The sequence below is a fragment of the Odocoileus virginianus genome, chromosome 5 (assembly GCF_023699985.2).
Source record: "Odocoileus virginianus isolate 20LAN1187 ecotype Illinois chromosome 5, Ovbor_1.2, whole genome shotgun sequence".
In the NCBI taxonomy this organism is placed as follows: Eukaryota; Metazoa; Chordata; class Mammalia; order Artiodactyla; family Cervidae; genus Odocoileus; species Odocoileus virginianus.
This window is the reverse complement of record NC_069678.1, coordinates 37,328,643-37,351,235: the sequence shown is the minus strand read 5'-3', so window position 1 is coordinate 37,351,235 and position 22,593 is coordinate 37,328,643.

The following is a 22,593-nucleotide window of genomic DNA, read 5'->3' as shown; positions in this document are numbered from 1 at the left end:
GTATTTTTGGACATGAGTCGGCTGCCTATTTGGAAAGAAGGGTGTGTTCAGAGGCATAGTGGGAGATGATGTTGGAAAGGCAGTGTGGGAACAGGGTTGGTGCTGGGAGGAGTTGACGAAGTCTGGGTGTCTCTGAAGTCCAGACTCTCTGGAGTCTTGATGAAGGCTGGGACTCATCATGTTCTAATGGAGTCTCTGCCAAAGTCCAGACTCTCTGGAGTCTGGGTGAGTACTGGTAGACACTGCTTCATTTTCTGGACTTGAGTTTCAAGACTGTGAACTTAAAAGTGGAGTTGCAGTACAGCCTTGCTTCTTCATCAAGGATGACAGCAGCCCCACTTGGGGGTTTATTTGGCCCCATCACATCTGACTTGCCATATTCCACTCTGGAACGCACATTTAAAAAGGGCTTTTACAAGCGGAGTCTACGGTTGTGTGACAGAAAGTGTCACATCTTAGGAATCTTTCTTGTAGAACATTTCATCAATTTATGGTTGTCTACCTGAAAAAGACTTATTTTCCCATCTGCCAAGTTCCTCCTCTGCTCTTTTTAAAACTCTCTTTCTTGTGTGCCTGAGAATGGGCAGTAAAAGCGAAACAAAAAGGCTGCTGTTATTGTTTAGTCACTCAGTTGTGTCCAGCTCTTCTGCGGCATGTGTGCCTGACAGCCCATAATTTCACTTCCTGGAAGCAGCCTTTAAGAGCAGACTGAGTTACACACAGCAGCACCGAAGCCTAAAGAAAGCCAGACACCTTGGTGTAGCTTTCTGAAGCAAAGTTCCCTCTTCCTTCCTGTTTAATATGTTTCTCTGTTGCTAAGGGAAAAGAGGTAAGGGAGAAATTTGATAGTTGGTACTATGAAGGAATTATTAATTATTTGCTTGTGACTCAGTGGTATGATGGAGTTGACAAAAGTTAATTATTATATTTTCAGGAATTCTGCAAGCCAGTTGTTAAACACAGCCTTCAAAAAACTACACAAACTTAAAGTGTTAAAGTAACACTAAAAACTTATCACTTCCTATTTATTTCTCTATAATTTGCTGTTACCTGTGCTCTTCAGGTTATTTATAAATGTATAAACTACTTACGGTTATTTACATATAATGTATATGTAAAGTTCAAACTACCATGCAGTTGCACTCATATCAGCAAGGTCTGCTCAAAATCCTCCAAGCTAGGCTTCAACAGTACGTGAACCGAGAACCTCCAGATGTACAAGCTGGATTTAGAAAAGGCAGGGGAACCAGAGATCAAATTGCCAACATCCATTGCATCACAGAAAAAGCAAGAGAATTCTAGAAAAACATTTACTTCTGTTCCATTAACTATGCTAAAGCCTTTGACTCTGTGGATCACAGCCAACTGTGGAAAGTTCTTCAGGAGATGGGAATACCAGATCACCTTACCTGTCTCCCTAGAAACCCATGTGCAGGTCAAGAAGCAACAGATAGAACCGAACATGTAACAATAGACTGGTTCAAAATTCGGAACAGAGTGTGTCAAGGCTGTATATTGTCTCCCTGTTTGTTTAAATTACATGCAAAGTATGTAATGTGCAATGCTGGGCTGGATGCAGGACAAGCTGGAATCAAGATTGCTGGGAGAAATATTAATAACCTCAGTATGGAGATGACACCACCCTTATGGCAGAAGTGAAGGAGAACTAAGGAGCCTTTTGATGAAGGTGAAAGAGGAGAGTGAAAAGCTGGCTTAAAACTCAAATTCAAAAAACTAAGATCATGGCATCTGATCACATCGCTTCATGACATATAGATGTGGAAACAGTGACAGACTTTATTTTCTTGGTCTCCAAAATCACTGCGGACAGTGACTGCAGCCATGAAATTAAAAGACGCTTGCTACTTGGGAGAAAATCTATGACCAACCTAGACAGCATATTAAAAAGAGAGACATTACTTTGCCAACAGAGGTCCGTCTAGTCAAAGCTGTGGTCCAGTAGTCATGTATGGATGTGAGAGTTGGACAATAAAGAAGGCTGAGCACCGAAGAATTGATGCTTTTGAACTGTGGTGTTGGAGAAGACTCTTGAGAGTCCCTTGGACTGCAAGGAGATCAAATCAGTCAACCCTAAAGGAAATCAACCCTGAATATTCATTGGAAGGACTGAGGCTGAAGCTGAAGCTCCAATTCTTTGGCCACCTGATGGAAAGAGCTGACTCATAAAGACCCTGATGCTGGGAAAGATTGAAGACAGGAGGAGAAGGGGATGACAGAGGATGAAATGGTTGGATGGCATCATCAACTCAATGGACATGAGTTTGAGCAAACTCTGAGAGATGGTGAGGATAGGGAAGCCTGGTATGCTGCAGTTCATGGGATCGCAAAGAGTCAGACCCACCTGAGCAACTGAACAACATATATAATGTGTCTGCATAGTGGAAGTACCATATGTATGCTGTACATTTCTTATCAACCCCATTGAAATTGGCAAGGACTACCCTCCTCCCCTGGCTAGAAAACTGGTTGTTAAATATTACCAGTACACTCTTGGGTATGATTATGATGTTGCGGTTGTTTTTAAAAAATTCTTTACCTGTTGGAGATGAGGACTGAAATAAACCTGAGAAAAGATTATATCTAGAATTTGTTTCAAATAATTCCGTTGGAGTGGGTATCATATTCGTTGTGTCAGAGTAATGGACACACAGGCTTTATTTTACTACTGCTCTCTACTTTTGTGTATGTTTCAAATTTTCCATAATAAAATGTTAATAATTAAGGAATGTGCTAAGTCGCTTCAGTCACGTCTGACTTTTTGCAACCCATAGACTGTGGCCTACCAAGGCTCCTCTGTCCATGGGATTCTCCAGGCAAGAATACTGGAGTGGGTTGCCATGCCCTCCTCCAAGGGATCTTCCTGACCCAGGGATTGAACTCGCATCTCTTAGGTCTCCTGCATTGGTAGGCGAGTTCTTTACCACTAGCTCCACCTGGGAAGCCCAATTTAGGAATATTACAACATAAATCAGTAGATGGTCTGATACCTGTTTATCCCTCAAACTTTGGTGCATCAAACATTGAAAAAATATGATTCTCTAATTTTATAGCCCTTTCTTGTAACTGGTTGGTGTAGATCATTGAAATAAATGTCTTGTTTCTTATTAAATAAAATCAAGAAATCACTATGCACAGTTTACCATGCCTGTAAGTATACAGGAACCCAACAGAGCCCTCTCTATGACACTGAAAAGCTCTCCCTTCACAGTGGGATGAAAATGTACTTGTTGGATTGCAATCCTGTTTGCAGAAGCAGTTGAACAGATAGGGGAAAATGAATCAAATTATTGCCCAGAGGACTACTTTGGGCTATATGACAGCTGTATACCCTCTAGATTTATTTTCAGTCTGACTGATTTGAGTCATTGCTCAAGAAAGGAGGGCTGTCAGGTGCATTGTCTTCTCTGCAGTTGATGAGCCTTTCTAGACATTGCCTTGCTGATAAAATTGATGTGTTTGGAATTGCTGGCCTATGAATTAAATTAGGCCAAATCCAATGACTTAAAACACCTAGCCTGGGTTATGTGCTGACTATATCTCACAAAGAGTGCACAAGCATAATATCTTCTCTAATGTATATCTAGACATCAACTGAATAATTTGTAACTTAGAATACATCTCTTTTTTTCCCTAAGTTTGAAGTCCTTTTTTAATTTCATTCACTGTATGCATCTGGAGACTTGTGGTAGTTTTCTTCTTGTCTTTGATTGTATAATAATTCCTACTTACCAAATGCAGTTGACCAGAGAAAAAAATTTATGTAGAATAAGGAATGCAAGTGATCACTGTGATTATCCCATCAAGCAGAGCGGTGAGGAAATTATTAGGTTTTATGTGAGGGGGACAGGGAAGGGCAATAAGAACCTTGAGGGGAAAGTAGTCTATAATATTTATCTTGTAACTTTAAATTATGTGAGTTTCTAGGCTGTGTAAGAAATATAGGCTTAGACCATCCTGTAGATTTAACCACACACACCAAAAAAAAAAAAGAAAATGTCAAGCAGTGAAAATAACAGATGTTAAACTCAGGTACCCTGGGGTCAGATTACCAGAAGGAAGTCTAGGTTGAAGCAGATGCTGAAAACAGGAACTGAGGTCAGGAAACAAGAAGTCAGAGTAGGAGGGTAGAAGAATCATAACTCCTTGTAAGACAGAGCTTGGCAGAGGGATCACCTGGAGAATCTGGGAAGGTATAACTCTTGGCTACCATCTCTCCCACATTCATTTTTTTGTACCAGTAACCTTCAGTGCCCTTCAGAATCTCATGATGATATAGGTCCTAAAAGAATTTCTTTGGAGTATATAAATAGAAATCATGGTTCAAGATGCAGTTAGAATATGGAAATTGAGTCATGATTGCTAAGGAAAAATACATGTCAAGTTTGTGAAGTACAGTAATCTCAGGACTGTTATACCTCCACTCAGCAGTTATTTACTGAGCTCCTATTATCTGGGTTAAAAGCTAGAGAGAGAGATGTCATTGAACTTTACAGATAAAAGCTCTGTGCTCTTGGAGCCTACTGTGCCTGGTGGGTAGACACAGAAAGTAGACAAAATAATTATATAGTACGTTAAACAGATAAATTACACAGAGAAGAACAAAACAGGAAGTATTCTTCAAAATTGGATTCCCCAAGGGTACATTTCCCAATTCTGTCAAAGCTAGCAAAGGAAAGATTGATATTTATAAATATACAAAACATACCACATCTGAAATTCCTTCCTGTTTCTATTAACTCTGTTGATAAGCTAAATATATTCACTATTTCTGTAACCAACCAGTAAATTTAGAGCACAAAATGAAGTTTAAGTAGCGTGAGGGAGAACAGCTTTTTTACACCGAAGTATACAATGAAAAATCTGCCCTTACACATTTCGTTAGAGACTTGGCCATTCATGATCAGGAAGGCAGCGAGCACCTACAATGGAAGACTGGAAGTTCGTATTTAAAGTCTTTCAATCCTGTTTACCTCCATTTGGTCAGAGAAGTAAAAGCCACATTAAGAGGCGTGTTATGTGTGTTTGTGTTTTATAACATACAGACTTTATATTTTAGTCAACTTGATTGCCTTCATAAAAATTTAAATTGTCTCATCTTTAAACAGACATACAAAGGAAAGCATTAAGTGAACTAATTTTTATAGGAGATAGACTCAATCTACATTTAGTTTTTTGTTTTAAATAACATTTTTTCCAAATAACTTAAGTGCAAGCCTTTATTTTATATAACTTATTTTTTCCAAATTACCAAGTGCAAGCCTTTGAATCCAACCTTGGCCAGAGTAAGTGGCAAAAAGAGTCTTAACAACTCATTCATACGTTCTCCCCTCCACAGGGCTCCAGTTTATTTCCTACTGCCTACTAAACCTCACCACCTAAAAGGCACTGCAAACTCAGTATTTTTAAAACACCATTCTCCACTGACCAATTTTCACCATTGACCCTGGGTCCAAAACAAGGGTGGTCACTTGTCCTTGAGTGCTGGCTCTCCTTAACATAGGGTTTGCCACCAGTCCTGATTAGTATCTGAGTAGCCCTAAGATCCATGCCCATAGACTATTTAGCAAAGTACCTGCTTGAAAGTACTGAAGAGTGATGATACTTTAAAGTATTTGCTTTTATTCCCCCTTTTCTCACACTCAGTCACATCTTAGTTCAAGCCCTCTTTTTTTGTTTTTATCCCTTGGACTATTGATCTGGTCTCGTACATTCCCCCTTCTGATGAATCCTCCATGCTCCCAAAGCAGCAAATACTAAATTTATAAATTTCAAATTTAACACTGACCAGATCATTTCACTTCCTTGTATAAAAACCTTCATGGTTCCATAGCATGGTACCCAAGTCTCTTTATGATCTGAACCTAAGTGGCCTTTTCACCTCACCTTCTTCAACTCTCCCACAGAGTTCATTCCCAAGAGCAATACTCAGTCAAAACTTAGCCTAGCCAAACCCCTAATAAAGGAATAAGACCTTTATTATGTTAGTAAATTATCCTTGATCAAAGTGAAAGCGAAATTCACCAGATTGCTCATTGGCCTTCCAATGAATAATTGAATACTAACTCACACTTCACGATAATGCCTTTCACCCAACTTCATTCCTATTTCCTTTCCTCATCTCTCCCATCAGCCAATACTAGTCAGGTTTTTTTCTGTTACTGCTGCTTAAATTCACTCCTGTTATTCTCACCGACACTACCCTGTTTGGGTCCCCACTACTCAGTTATTGAATTACTGCAGTAGGATCCTGCCTGGTTCTCTTGCCTTCATTCTATCTCCCCTCACTTCTCCTGCCCCGGGGGATCTCCCATGCCCTGCTAGGTTCATTTTCCTAAAACGTTCCTTGCATTCTATTTTAGAATTTATAGTGTTTCTCTTTTGTGAGTCAAGACAAACTATATTCTTCATTCTGGAATCTTAAGTCTTAAAAGTGTCCTTTCACGTCTTCGTGAAGTCATTTCCCTTTGGCTGGAAGACTGCCGTCAGTCCTCAGTGGGACCTGCTGACTCATTGCTCTTCCTCACTCAAGACCCCCTGCTCTTGCCCTTCCCGACTGGAATTCTTGATCCCAGCTCCATCATATTCCCAAAGTCTCAGACACACATCACCTGTGCGGCTTCCTCCATTCCCTGAACTCATGTTGGCCTTTGTGAGAGGCAGCATTAATAGTGAGAACACCACCATATTTGGTGTCAGTAATGGGATCAAGCTCTTGTTCACCATACATCTGACTTAGGCAGCTATTTTTTCTCTCTGAGCTGGTCTCCTTAGTAATGTCACGTGAGTGATTTAAATGACTTAGGGGAAAAATTACTCCATAAACTTTAAAGCATTATGCAGGTGTGTCTCACTGTTGTTTCAACTAGAGTGTTCAATCCTTGATTATATATATTTCTGTTCCCTATTCGTTTTGTGTATATTTCCTGTCTCCCTAACTTTTGAGTGAAGGGTAGATGTGAGGTGAAATACAAAAGTAAAATGAATTCTCACTTAGTGACTATTATTCCTTCCTGTCCTGTTTAGCCCACAACATAGCAAATGTTCAATAAATTCTCCCCTGTCAAGAGAATCCAGTGAATACAAACGTAAACTACAAGGCACTAGAGTGGAAAGTACTGGGAGACGGAGTAACTGGCAGACAATGGAATGACCAGAGAGAAGGAGACTGTCAAGGCCACTGGCCTGCCTCAGTACTGACTGACTGTATCAGTTTACAGGTGGGCTCCTTTGACCCCAAGGCAGTATCTTTAGACAGTGACAATAGAATTGCCTCAGTTTCTTAGGAATAATACAGTTCTTGCATAGAATAGGCTCTCAAATGTTTAATGAATTCACTATCCACATAATTATGCATACTATTATATGCACACGGTTTATACGGGCATATATTGTGCCTGTGGATGTCACTAACATTCCTAGTTTTTTTTTTTCCTTTAAATTTCATTCTCGTGTGTAGCAGCAGTGTCGGCTTTGTCTGCAGAGGAGCACTGGCCTATTTGCCTTTGCATTGTGTTTGTGCAGTGTGTGACAGGGAGTACCTGATTCCTTGTTGAAGCCTAGCTTATTTACCTGACCAAGAAATGTCTATAGAAATATTGCATTATTTTTATACTAAGCTTAGTCAGATCCTGCTTAAAATTAAAAATAAGAATAAAAGAAACTGTCGGAATTCCTTAAGCAGGAATTCCTTAAGCAGTAAGCAGGAATTCGTTCTGTTTTTGCACAGATATCTTCCATCTGCCTCTTCAACAAGGCAGACCTCTAGGAATGAAGGAAAAGGTGCTGACTGCAGGTGTTTATGATTCTCCTTGGAAGGGGAATATGATCTGTGACATGTCTTGTTTGATAACACTTTCCTTGAACAATAAAAATAATCATTAGATACGTATAACTCTTGTTATGTCTGGGTCACTGAGTCTTCATACTCAGTGAAAAAACAAACTGATCAAACAGTAAAATATGGTTCCTATTTTTAAGGACTTTATAATTTAAAGCAAATCACAGGGAATGACAGAAATCTCGTGTAAATCCATGGCTAATTCATGTCAATGTATGACAAAAACCACTACAATATTGTAAAGTAATTAGCCTCCAACTAATAAAAATAAATGGGGGAAAAAAAAAAAAGAAATCTCGGTAAAAGCATTAGGAGGAATGGGATTTGCTTGTTACCTTAGAAGTAAAGGGCACATTTCTCCAAAGTAACTCATTAAAGACTGCGATTGTTTGTTTGTTTGTTTGTTTTTAGGACTGACTTTGTATCATGAAAATTATGGCTTAACCCTGTTCTCCATTCACCAGGCAGGTGGGTGAGCACCCTCATTTCAGATGATCCAGCCCAGCTGCAGGAAAAGGCATTTGCATAGGAGGTTGAGGGGAATTGCCAAACAACAAAATGAAGACTTCTGCTTTTGCAATTCCTCCTATTACCACTTTAAATAAATTGATGTTTCCATAGGAATGAATTTTTACATGAAATCTTAATAGTGCTTCAGCAGATTCCAAATGTATTCTTTCATCTTACTCTGCTTTCACAACGTGATCATATTTCTTCTCACTTCCCGGTTTGTCCACACAAGCCTGTTGCTGGGGAATATTTAAACAAAGTGTTTATGAAAGAAGAATATAGTTTTTAATGGATGTGTTTTTATATAATTTAGATTTAGTTCCCATAGTAATTTTTATAGAAATAAGATTTCTGATGCCTAAACTGGTAAATCAGTTACATAAAGAAAACTTTTAAAAAATCTCTTTGGGCACTGAATTTAATTAAGTTTCCTTGTGGTGAAGTCTACAGGACTGTTTGATTAGGCACCGGTTATGAAACAAATGAAATGTTGACTCATAATTAGACTAATTGTAACTTGATTTTTTTTTTTTTTGGTAACTTGATTTTAAACAGAGATTTGGTTGCATGGTGAGTGACATAATGCCTAAGGATTTCTCCAGAAGAAAAGCCCAGTATACGCTTGCGTTGGGCATGTCTAACATGGCCACTTGTGTATCTGGTACTGTTGTGTGTGTGTGTGTGTGTGTGTGTGTGTATTTTAAATGACTGTTCTTCTCTGTTATAACATTGCATGAAATATTTGGCTACTAATTCTAGAAGTATTATTTTTATCTCAAAGCATCTAATTTCTACCGAAGTATTCAAGTACCATCTAGTGTTGAGAAACTAATCAGGAATTCTCCTGGCAGTCCTATGGTTAAGACTCCATGCTTCCTCTGCAGGGGGCGTGGATTCCATCCCTGGTCCAGGACCTAAGATCCCTACATGCCGCTTGATGCAGCAAAACAGTAATAACAGCAACAGAAACTAATCAAATCCTTTTCTCCTTTGAAAACATCAATTACGACTTTAAGGAAAACTCTGTCCCCTCAAAATCTAATTGTTTTGTCCAGTTGCATCATTTTACTGGCTAATCTGAAAGCTTAATATTTTTAAGCATAACTGCTTTTCTACTTGGTATTTCAAAGTCCCAATATGTTTTATTTTACAAAGTGACGTGATGTATACCTTAATACAGAATTAGGCTTACTGCTCTCATCCTCAAATCCTTTCCAATGAATTCTTCCTTATGCTTTCAAATTAATTTGCCTCATATATACTAATATGCCCTTAAATTTTTTTTCCATCATTCCTCTGCTCACATGCCATCAGTAGTTTCCTATTGCTTGTATGTTCTAATCTAAATTCCTTTCTGCTCTCATAAAAATACTTGACTATTAATTCTAAAAGCGGTATTTGTATCCCAAAGCAGTTATTTCTCAGGTGCCTGTTACATACCAAGGGTTGAGATGCATCTTGAAAAATTCTTAGCCGGACAATCTAGACTTGAATCAGTTCAGTTCAGTCACTCAGTCGTGTCCGACTCTTTGCAGCCCCATGAATCGCAGCACGCCAGGCCTCCCTGTCCATCACCAACTCCCAGAGTTTACTCAAACTCATGTCCATGGAGTCGGTGATGCCATCCAGCCATCTCATCCTCTATCGTCCCCTTCTCCTCCTACCCTCAATCTTTCCCAGCATCAGGGTCTTTTCCAATAAGTCAACTCACTTTAATATTTAACCTTAATCTACTTTACACTCATGTCCATTATTGTTGTCTCAAAAATTCCACTCCATCCACACTAAATTCCACTCTAGTCTCTTCACTAACTTCTGAAATATCCTTCTGCCTTTTTATTTGTTCCCCATCCCTTCACATAAAATATTATGTGCCCCTTATTAATCCTCCCTTCTATCTCTCATCTCATTGCTGCTGCTGCTAAGTCACTTCAGTCGTGTCTGACTCTGTGTGACCCCATCCCTGGGATTCTCCAGGCAATAACACTGGAGTGGGTTGCCATTTCCTTCTCCAGTGCATAAAAGTGAAAAGTGAAAGTGAAGTTGCTCAGTCGTGTCTGACTCTTCTCAACCCCATGGACTGCAGCCCACCAGGCTCCACCGTCCATGGGATTTTCCAGGCAAGAGTACTGGAGTGGGGTGCCATTGCCTTCTCCGTCTCATCCCATTACCTCCCATTTATATAAATCCTGTGCATTTTTCTTGGTCCAACTCATAAATCTTGTGCAATAACTATTATTTCCTTAGCTTATATTACCTTAAAACACAACTATGTAATCCATTTGTTTGATCTTTCTTGTATTTATGCTTTATTTACCAAAGCATAAGCTCCTTTTGAAGTTCATGTCATGAGTCTGACATGAACTTTCTTTCTTTCCCCTTCAGCACCTGGGATGATGCTTTGCACCCAGTAGAGGCTAGGTCATGACTGTTGAGGATACCCAGTGAATGAAAGATGTGACAGTCCTCCTACACTCTCTGAACCCCATCTCTGGCTGGGACCAAGTTGGTGGCACATAGGACCCTCTTCATTTCTGTCTCTGTTCAACTGACAGTGACTTTGTTGTTGCCTTCCTTCAATGAGTGAAGACTTTCCACAATAGAAACACACTGATGTTGTCTGGTGGAAATAGAAAAATGTTATTTATTGTGTATGGATTAAGGGGGAAAAAATAGAGATAGGAAAAAAAGACACCATTAGCTTTCTTGGCACAATCTTTCTACCTTCAGGTTTGTTGCTGAGAAATAATCGTAGATTCATTTGGTGTGCACAGTGGAGAAACCCAGGTCACTGACCGAAGATGATACCTGTTGTGCTGGTGAATTTGTCACTGAGCCAGGCAAGGCCCCACCCTGATTTAGAAGTCATGTATTAAACTTCCAGACAGAGAATGTGGCTTTTATTTCCTGGAAGCCATCACAACTCTAAACTTTCAGAGAGAACATGGTTTTTCTCCTTTGCTAACACCACATGAAGCCACAGAGTCCTCTGAGTTCTGAAGCCCAAAGCCAACCCAGGGTGTGAAAACCCTACCACTCCCCTTCTTTGGAATGTGGATGACCTACCTGATTCCTGTTATTACAGTTCTTTGTGGGTTCTTTCAGAAGCCTGACCTTCCTCTAATCACCTCAGTAACCCCAGAGCTGCCTCAAATTATTCTTAAGGCCATGCCTAAAGTAAACCTCTTCTGTAGCCCTGCTGACAGGACTAGAATAGAGACTTAATTTCCTAAAGGATTCTGGTGATTTGAAGATTAGATGATGCAGTGTTGGTAGGAAATGGTTCTGGTTTTTACTTCAAGCAAGGGGAGGAGGTTCTAATTTTAATTATTTTAATATTCATTTAATATTTAATAGCAGTTCTGCCTGCTAAGCCCTGGACATACAATGATAAGCTTGAGACATGTAGACCAGACCTCCTAGAGCTTATCATTTTTGTTGAAAAGAAATAAACCTCAATTGAATGATTACATAAAGGTGTGTAATAAATGCTGTGAAAGCAAGGAATAGAAAACTAAAAAAGCCAGATGTGAAGGTCATGGTCAAAGGTGTCCCTTAAGAAGTAACTTCTCTAAGTCATTAATTCAGGATATCCATGGCTTAAGTGACTGCCTGCTCTGTTTGGGCTTTGAAGGTGAACCTGAGTTTCTAAGTGGACCACTTGGCACTGTTTCAGACTGCAACTATTTTGAATAAGAATTAGCCCTCCTGTAAGACTGTTCTCATGCAATGTGATGCCATGAGTCGTATAATAAGAAATACATGTATATTTGGTCTTTGCCTTCAGTTTATAGCACAGAGCTCCTAAAATTCTTAGAATTTCCTGATAAAAGCATCCTTTGTTACACAGGATGAGCCCCTTTCAACCCTACCCGAGTTTATGCAAATAGAGTGACTCTGGGTGAGCCCCTAGATGGCTTCTGGATGGGGGCTGATTGCCATAGGAACCAACCAGGTGATTAGAGGGTTGGAACTTTCAGTCTAGCCGCTGAACTCTGAGGAGGGAGGAGGGGGTGTCGAGAGATTTCTAATCACCAGTGGCCAGTAATTTAATCAGTCGTGCCTATGTAATGAAACTTCCAGAAACATGCCTAGACTACAGAATCTGGGAGCTTCCAGATCAGTGAACACGTCGAGGCTCTGGGAGGGTGTCATACTTCATGCATGAGAGCTTCACACCCTCCACCACCCTCCCCACACACACACCCAAGTTCTCACCCTCTGCATCCCTTCCATTTGGTTGTTACAGAGTTGTATCCTTTACAATAAACTTGTAAGCATAAAGTGTTTTCCTGAGTTCTGTGAATCGTTCTAGTGAATTATCAAGCTTAAGGGGGTTGTGGGAACCCCTGAAGTTGTAATCACGTTGGACAAAAGTGTGGATCATCTGAGTCTCTGGGACTTGAGACTGGCATCTAAAGTAGGGGCAGTCTTGTGTGACTCTACACATAAACCTGTGGAATCTCGCACTAACCTAAGTGTCGGAAGAGAATTGCGTCGAAGTCTACCCAGTTGGTGTCATAGAAGGTAATGTCAGAAAAAGACAACTCACTATCTTTACCCTAAATGGAAACCAGACATTTCTCTGCTCCAGCAGAGAAGCGAATGGAAACCAGTGTTTTTGACCACCAGCAACCATTAACCAGGGCTGCAAATAGGAAGCACTGATTTAATACCAAGGTAAAGGTGGACTTTTTAACCTCTGAAAAGTAGATGATATAAGAGCTTGCTTTTCAAAACTGACCTACTTCTCTCTTAATGCTCTTGCTCAATTCTTTATTTCCCACACTTTGCAAGGAAAACAGGAGCCAGAAGAGATAAGCAGTCTTGGCTGATAGAATGTTTTAAAAGGCCTCTGGGTTGGGCAGACAGGCATGGCTGCCTTTCTTTGGCCTTGTGAACCAGAGATTGTGGGAGTTATTTTTTTCTTTTTCTTTCTTTCTTCCATGTTTTTTTCCTTCCTTCTTCTCTCTCTCTCTTTCATCCCTAGTTGACAGTATGAATGGCCCGTTTTCAGTCCATTATTGCAAGGTGAATTTGGAGAAGACCCATGTACTCCAGTTACTGTTTTCTCACAGTGATGAGACTATTGCAGTTTTGTGTTTTGGTCACATATTTCTACCTGGACCCCTGTGCCTTTTTTTAAAAATTGCTTTTGACTTTGTGGTGGGACTTCGATGTGAGGGGGCCTCCATGACTTTGTAACACTTGCTGTTTTGTTTCCTTGGAGCCAAGGTGGTATAAATAAGGCTCACTTCATGGGCTGTTTTGTTTCAATTTAGGATAGTGCTCCAAGGCCAGAAGCATCCTCCTCTAAAATTACTTTACCAGCAAAAAAAATTGGCTTTCTCTAATGGGTTCCCCTTTACATTTATGTACACCTTTAATGATTGCAACATGCTTCTGCAGTATTTCTTTATCAAAGTTAGGACATGGTGGCCTGGACTAAGTGAGTGGTTTGCTTTAGCCCCTGCAGATGGCGGTGGAGGCAGGCTGGGAATTGTTCCAGTGTACATTTTCCACTGTGAGCAGAGAAAACCAGCCCCTACTTCCTACTCTCACTTGTGGGTGGAGTGGAGGGTTAGGAGAACAAAAGATATGAATAAATAAAACGTGGGCAGTTTGCAATCACCTAAAGCAGCTCCAGAACATTCACAGAGCAACACCTGTTCTCAAGTGACTGGTGATCACAGAATAAGGTCCAGTCTGCCCAGCCTTTGGGGAAGCAAATAGCAAGAGCTAATAAAACCACGAAAGGGGCTGGATAGCTCTCCTTTCCCTGCTATTCCATTGCCAGCTTCCCTCCCACCCCCCTGAGACATTATAATAACAAATAACCAAATCAGGAGATGATATGTTTTAAAAAGAGGTCTCTAGCTACAGTATGGAATTGGAACTAAGGAAGCCAAGAAAGGAGACTTTTCCAGATGTCTTCCCCAAAGATGAGGCAGGCTTCATCCAAGGCAGTGGTAGCAGGGATGCAGAAGGGAATAGTTTAAGAAAAGAACCAATTGATTTCAGAGAATAGAGGAAAAGAAGGTTTGGGATTAGGTACCTGAGTTCTGGATGTTGCCATCAACCTTCAGCATCATTCAGCTATCAGTGTTAATGTTGCTTCCAATATTCAGGCACTCAGGAAGAGCAGGGTTGATGTGGGTGTTGAGAAGTGACAGGTTCAGTTTGGGACATGCTAACTTTCAGTTTTCCACACATCTCAGTGTGTAGCCAGGAAGATAATGGGGAGGTGATTCTGTGGTTTAGGATTAGGGAGCTGGGCTTGTCATGTAGTGTTTGGGAATCATCTGCAGGAACATGTGGATGATTCTTAATAGAAGTTGTCCCCCAGGAGAGCATATGCATGTGCAGAGAAGCTACTGGCCAGGGACTGAATCCTGGCAAACCCTGCTGCCTAAGGGATGGTGGTGTTAGGACCCTTCCATGGTTCTCACTTACCTTTCTAGCTCAATTAAAATCAATTCTTTCATCATATGCTTGCTGTTGAAGGTCCTGATGACCTTCCTTTCTTGCGGTGACCCACTTTTCCTCTCATTTTGGCAAGACCAATTTATTAGTTTCTAATTGCATACCATTCAGTGTAGTCTCTTTCTAAGAAAACACAGCATTTACCTTCAGTTAATGCTTTTCCTGATCATATCACTTTCTTCTCTTAAAGCCCTGCTCGACTCTCATCACTCCAAAGTGATCTTTTCAGATTAGGTCTCACTTAGCTCCAGCTTCAGTTAGTCAACTCACAGGATAGTGGAATGCTGGGAGTGGAGGGTCTATCATTTGGCTCTCTGTAACATGACAAGTGAGGGAAGTCAGGTCAGATGAGGTAAGATGACTTGTCTAACATATGATCAGTTATATATAAAGAGTAGAAATTGGGTTTTCCCATACCTAGTCAGGGATTCTTTCTGTTAGGGCATGATGCCTCAGAGTCTTGATTCTTCCCTATGCCATGGTGATGGTTACTTTCCTTCATTTAAATATGCAATCTCATTACTACGTTCCCCTCATCCTTCTTCAGTATAGCCCTGTAGAGAGGCAGAGCAGCTATTTCGCATTTTAAATTGGCTCTCATTTGATATGGACCATTGCCTTTATTCACTCATGCCTTGAATGGACATTTCTGCCACACATAATGCAGAGACCAAGGAAGTAACAAGACAGTCCTACAAAATTGTGTGTTATTGTGAAAGCCTCAAGGATTGACCGACGACCACTCTAGGAGCCCAGTAAGTATGTCTGCTCTCACTGAGGCAAAGGATTATGATGAATCTTCTCTAACTACTTCCACACACACACACACACCTACATGCAATCTCTCCACGTTACCACCAACCTCTCCCCCAACCCTGTCTCACACCCTATAAGGCTATCCTAGATGCTTTTTGCTGAACTGACCTCTTAATAAAAGAAGATTAACAGGAGGGTCAAATACTTTGCAAATTCATCACAAGTTATTAATGATTTTTATAAACATGTGGGTTCTTCATTTCTTTTAGGAGAAAAAAAAAAAGATCTCATGTGTGTGTTAGTACCTAACTAGTCACTAGAAGATTTTTGAATGTCTTTGCTTCTTCATATATGGCTGTTTATCTAGTATAAAAGAGACCCACGACTTTCTGGGCAAATTAGTGAGATCATATCTCCCCAACTCAAATCCTTCCAATTAAAAGTAACCAAAAAATTCATAATGAAATATTTAGTGTTATAATAATTGGTGAATTATGGACAAAGCAAATTTGACACAGTATAACTACATTTTTATGTGTTGTTTTCTGGTACATGGGGGCCTCCTGTGTATTTCATTTGTGTAATCCATTTATGCTCATTTTTAAAGCAGTAGGGAAATTCCCTGGTGGTCCAGTAGTTAGGACTCCACGCTTTCATAGCCAGAGGTGTAGGTTCAACCCCTGTTCTGGGAACTAAGATCCCACAAGCTGTGAGGCATGGCCAAGAAGAAAAAAAAATGAAGCAGAATAGTATTCCTGTTTTACATGAGAGGGGCTTCCCTGGTGGCTCAGAGGTTAAAGCGTCTGCATGCGATTCAGGAGACCTGGGTTCAATCCCTGGGTCGGGAAGATTCCCTCGAGAAGGAAATGACAACCCACTCCAGTATTCTTGCCTGGAGAATCCCATGGAGGGAGGAGCCTGGTAGGCTACAGTCCATGGGGTTGCAAAGAGTTGGACACGACTGAGCGACTTCACTTTCTTTATATGAGAGATTTTTTGTGGTAAAATACATATAAAATTACAGTTTTAACCATTTTAAAAGTGTATAGTTCTGTGGCATAAAATATATTCACATTGGTGTGCATCTGTGATTATAGACTTTAAAACCTGGCCTTGGGTGACATTAGCTGTATCTGACTTATTTGCAGCATGAACCTTGATTGGAAAGATAGGCATTGCATGAAAAAGTGGAGGTTACTTGGACAGGTTAACTTTTTTAAAACGTTGCATCACCCTGTGTTGTTTTGGCTTCACAATACTTGGTCTTCCCTATGTGTCATATATTAAATAATTGACGTAAGTTACATTTATATTTGTGTTTCACAACACTTTATAGTAACTGAAGTCATGTGATACATTGCAAAATCTGGCATGGAAATCACTAACTTGGATGGAGAACCAAACTCCCTAACATCCAGTCTGGTTTCTCTTCACAGGGTAATGCTTTAAAGGCAATCTTTGAGGAATTCATTTTAGATATACCTATTAGTTAATAAATTACCATTTTTGAGCATTTACTTCGAACCTCCTGCTATGCTAAGCGTTTGATTTTTATAGTTACCTCATTTAATTCTTAAAATACTTAATTCTTATTGTCATCATTATTTTACAGATGAGAAAACTGATACTTAGTTTATCTAAGATCACAGAGGAGGCAAATGACACAGAACTTGATCTTCACCATTCTGCTGCACTCCCTTCCTCATGAGCATGTCAGATAAGAACTAGGCCTAACAAAACAACTAACAGATTAAGACATGCAGTACTTTATTAAGTCATTCAGAAAGGTCATATTTAGATGTTATGGCATAAATTTATTTTGTTGTTTTAGTTGCTAAGTCATACCCAACTCTTTGTGACCCTGAGGCCTGTCGCCTTCTGGACTCCTCTGTCCTTGGGATTTTCTAGGCAAGAATACTGGAGTGGGTTGCCATTGCTTCTTCCAGGAGAGCTTCCCCACCCAGGGATTGAACCCATGTCTCTTATGTCTCCTGCATTGGCAGGCAGATTCTTTACTGCTGAGCCACCTCATTTTAATAGAAAGACCAGGAAGAAAAGCCATGTAAAACGTCATTTAAATACAGATGAAACTTGGGTTACTCCTCTTGTCATTACAGGGATGAGTGAATGTTTCTCTGTAAGAGGCTGTGGCAGCAGGATGCATGCCTGCTCTGGCTGGCTGTCATGCTGATCTTAATTACTTAATAGAGGCAAGCAGGATGGAGGGAGCAGTTGGTGATTCAGTTTCACTGGATGGAATACTGAGTAATGAACAGGAAAACTTATAGATCTGAGTTTTAGATTGTGTCTTTCAGTTTCTCTGAAAGATAGATTGTAGGTTTTTGGTTGTTTTTTTTTTTTAAAGCATTATCACATTCTATATAAAACCCCTTTTAACATAGCTCACTGGGGAGGCGGTGTAGCAGATGGCTCTTAGTCAGAGTTGGTGTGAATTCTGGCTTTGCTTTGTGAGCTTGGGCCTGAGCAAGCTTCTTCATTCCTCTTGTTCTCACCTTTCCCACCATTAGAGTTGAGACCATAATACTTACCTCACTAAATGCACATTAAGTGGGAGCCTTCTCCTTTCCACCTCCCACCACCTTTCTCCATTCGGCAGACAGTTACAAGAATGTTGTATGTTAGCCCCTGTCTTGGCACGTGAACTCTTCTAAGAGCTCATAGTGAGAGGCAGGAAGACATCTGACCAGCTCTTGGTGATGCGGTTTAATAGAAGCGGTACAACACTCAGCACTCCCTTAATGCTGAAGAAGCACCAGGTATGGAACCACTACTTGTTTTGGGGGGTGAGTGAGTAGGGGTGTTTACTTTAAACATCTTCTGTGTTTAGTGTTTAGTGGTCATTCAGTACTTGGTGAACATTACACTTTTGTACTTTGTGGTCGGAAATTAGCTTGATCTTAACACGAGTCTGATTTGCAGTGCGTGGCAATGTATTTTTGTCATTGAGTTGACAGTATGGTAGTGCAGATACAGCATTTTTTACAGTGATCACGGTCAGAAGTTACTGGTTTTATGAGACTGAAACCCTCCCAGGACATGAATATTGTCAGCTTGATCATAGCACACAGGATTGTGAAGCTACAGTAATTAGGGAGCACTTAATATGTGGCAGGCCTTGGGCAACGTCCTTACCTTCCCAGAGCCTATGGTCTTGGGGGAAGGTGAACTGGGCATCAGATGGGCACAGAATAACTTGGTACACATTATCCTTGTTAGGTGGTAACTTGATACTTCCTTTGGCTCACTCATTTTCTTGTTGCCTTATACTGTTAATTCATACAAAAGAAGAATTGTGATGTCATGATTTGATAAGATATTAAGGTCATTTAAGAATGCTGTGGCATTTATCCAGCGATCCATCACTGATTCAAATTGACTCACTGTCATTATAATGCAGCCAGTCAGGCTGAATTTGACAGCACTTCTCTATTCAGATTTGTGAGATGTCATGTTTGGTGAGTAAGTTGGCAAATGTGAATTTTTCTCCTTTCTTTCTGAAGGGTAAAGGCGTAGCCTCTGCTTCTGAATCCCTGCACCTGTCAAGAGCTGATGGGAATGCCCGAGGCTCTGTCTCCACCGCTTTGCTTATCACCCTTCCAGGCCCACTGTCTGTGCTCGAACTGTGCGCACATATCCTTTAGAGGGCCAGGCCTGCTCCTCCGTACCCTTGGTGCTTAACTGGGCGGGGAAACCTGATGTGGTATTGTTGGTTCACTCGATAATTACTTAGTGTTTATGACGAGGGCAAAGGCAGGACTGGGACATGGGAGCACCCTAGGTGGGCTATTCACTGGTCACTCTGGGCAGGCGAATGACTTGATGCCACTTCAGCCTGCTGTTCTTTAAATATTTGTTCGCAACATTGTTAAGAGAAGCCAGGAGCTGTGTGAGATATGATAGGGTAGCCAAAGAGCGCCTCTCGTTCCCCCTTTTGCCAGTTCTCAGGATCTCAACTGGCCAGGAGAAAAGTAGCAGACTCCTCGCCTTTTCTTCCAGCCATAGTCTCTATCATCCCTGAGAAAAGGCATAATATTTTAGTTTGATTTCACTAAATTTCCAAAGATGTTTAACACCCCATTGATGAATTGGTACAGGGAAGCTGCCTTAATATTCAGGCCCTAAGTCTAGCCTTAGAAAGAGACATTGGGCTAGATCCTAAGAATATAGGTAAATAAGATTCTGCCCCAGTCCTCAAGGGACTTGAGACGGTAACTTATTACATGTCGTAAAATAGTGGGAGAGAGCAATGGTTCACTTGCTCAGTCATGTCCAGGTGTTTGCGACCCCATGGACTGCAGCACACCAGGCTTCCCTGTCCTTCACCACCTCCTGGAGCTTGCTCAAACTCATGTCCATTGAGTCAGTGATGCCATCCAACCATCTCATCCTCTGTCATCCCCTTCTCCTCCTGCCTTCAATCTTCCCAGCATCAGGGTCTTTTCTAATGAGTCGGCTCTTCCCATCAGGTGGCCAAAGTATTGGAGTTCCAGCTTCAGCATCAGTCCTTCCAATGAATATTCAGGGTTGATTTCCTCTAGGATTAACTGGTTTGATCTCCCTGCAGTCCAAGGGACTTTCAAGAGTCTTCTCCAACACCACAGTTCACAAGCATCAATTCTTCGGTGCTCAGCCTTCTTTATGGTCCAACTCTCACATCCATACGTGACTAGTAGAGACCATAACTTTAACTATACAGACCTTTGCTGGCAAAGTATTGTCTTTACTTCTTAATATGCTGTCTAGGTTTGTCATAGCTTTTCTTCCAAGGAACAAGCATCTTAATTTCATGGCTGCAGACACCATTTGTAGTGATTTTGGAGCCCAAGAATATAGTTTTTCAATTTCCATTGTTTCCCCATTTATTTGCCATGAGGTGATGGGACTAGAGGCCATGACCTATTAGTCTTCTGGGAAAGCAGATGGAAGAACAGTGAATGTAGCCTGTGGAGGTCAGTGTGGCTCAAGGCAGTGATTCATAACAGTGATCCTAGGGCAGGATCATTGGTGAAGTGAAATACCCTTTCTTAATTTTAAGTAAGTCTGGTGTTCAGAGTTTGAATCTTTCAAATGGATGAAAATAGGATGCTTTCATCTTGCGCAACCTAAAGCCGTAAACTTATGGAATTGCACAAGGCGGGTTGAGGAAGTGTGACATTGCAGTGATTCTTGCCATATTGACCTGGTGGCTTAGATGGTAAAGAAAGATTCTTGACTCCTTGCTACATCTTAAAAGGAATCTATCACTGAGAGATAAATTCTCCCAAATGGAAGTCTTTTCTCAGATTCTAAAATTTTACACTAGGCCTGTGCATTACTACAGAGAAGTTTGTTTCCTCAGACCCTGCTATCTCCACTGAAAGTAAGAGCCCCTGGATGTCTCAGTTTTCAAAGTGAAAGCCTTGGGACCTTTTATGTTTCTATCAGAAAGCTGGTTGTCCCCTATTGTTCCTTAATCCACAGTCCCTTGGGAGTGTTCTGGGAGCCTTCTGAAAAAAAACCTCTTGTTTGAGAAAGGGAGTTCTCAGTGTTTGTCATCTCCAAATCTTCCAGAATACATTTTTTTAAGGTTATCTTGGGATTGATTTTTTTCAGGGAAAATAAACATCTTGTGTCTTGCCTCTGGGGAGAGTAAATGTTTTTCAGAGGGTAGATAAGGCCAGTTTTGTAACAAGCTGGGGAACTCACTGATGCTGCCTCAGCAGCTGGGTTTGTCACAATGACTGTGACAGTCCAAGTCCTATTTTGATCTTGCCTAATATGGAATATTTATTTCTATTCTTGGAAGCATTGTGATTTAGTGCTTTCACATTTCATTATTCCAGCTTGTACTGTTGTTTTGTGCTGGGGAGGAAGAGAGGTGTTAAAAGTGTTAACTTTTGCTGTTGTTTCTAAAATGAATTTGAGTGATTTGATTTTATGCTGAATAAAAACACTGAGCTACATTTTGTTGGTTGTTTTTTTTTTTTTTACTTGACAACAGTGACTTCACTCTGAGATGACAAGCTGTCATTGTGAGAGAGTTTGCATTAAGTTCTACATTTGTTTCTTAGCAGAACACTCCAGTTTAGGTAAATGTGAAATGGAAAAGAGTAATGAAACTCATTGTTGAAACATGTTGGGAAGCATTCAAGCTAATTCAAAGAAACGTACAGTAAAGCAACAATGAGATTCTTTTCATATATGGAATTAGTAAAGACTTTTATTTTTAAAGATGATTCCCACCTCTGGTGAGGGTATTACTCATACTGTTTACAGGAAAGAAAATTAGTATAATCTCCCTGGGAAATAATTTGATATATCAGAAGCCTTAAAATGTTTATGCTCTTTAGCCTAGTACTCTTCCAGAGGTTTCTGCAAAGGAAATCACATGAACAGAGTTATGTATTAGTAATAATATGCATTATTAGTAATAAAAAGAGAAAAATCTATGATTCAGTAGGGAAATGGTTTTGTAAACTATGACATATCCATGTGTGAACTGTTATGACTTAAAAATGATGTTTAGAGAAACTACAACATCAAGAAAGCCTATGAGAAATGATGAGTCAAAAAGATCTCAATATCTTATCATTGAATTTTATAATGGTATAATTGTATAAAACTAGCAGGGCAGCAAAAACCAAAACAAAAATAGAACTGGAAGGAGAAAATGATTCTAAACACTAAAGTTGCTTTCTCCCCATGTTTCCTTATTTTCTGTAAGAAGCATAGATATTTTCAATGAATTTTTCTTTTAGTTAAGAGAAAGCAATTTTCTTGTAGTGGTGCCTTAGATATAATGCTTATCTCATTCTTCATTAAAAATTTAAAGTTCATATTTTATGCCTTATAAATTGCCATGGAGATGGGATTAAATGCTTAACTTATGATGTAAATGCGTGCTAAGTCATTTCAGTTGAGTCCGACTCTTTGCAACCCTATAGATCACCAGACCCCTCTGAACATGGGATTCTCCAGGCAAGAAT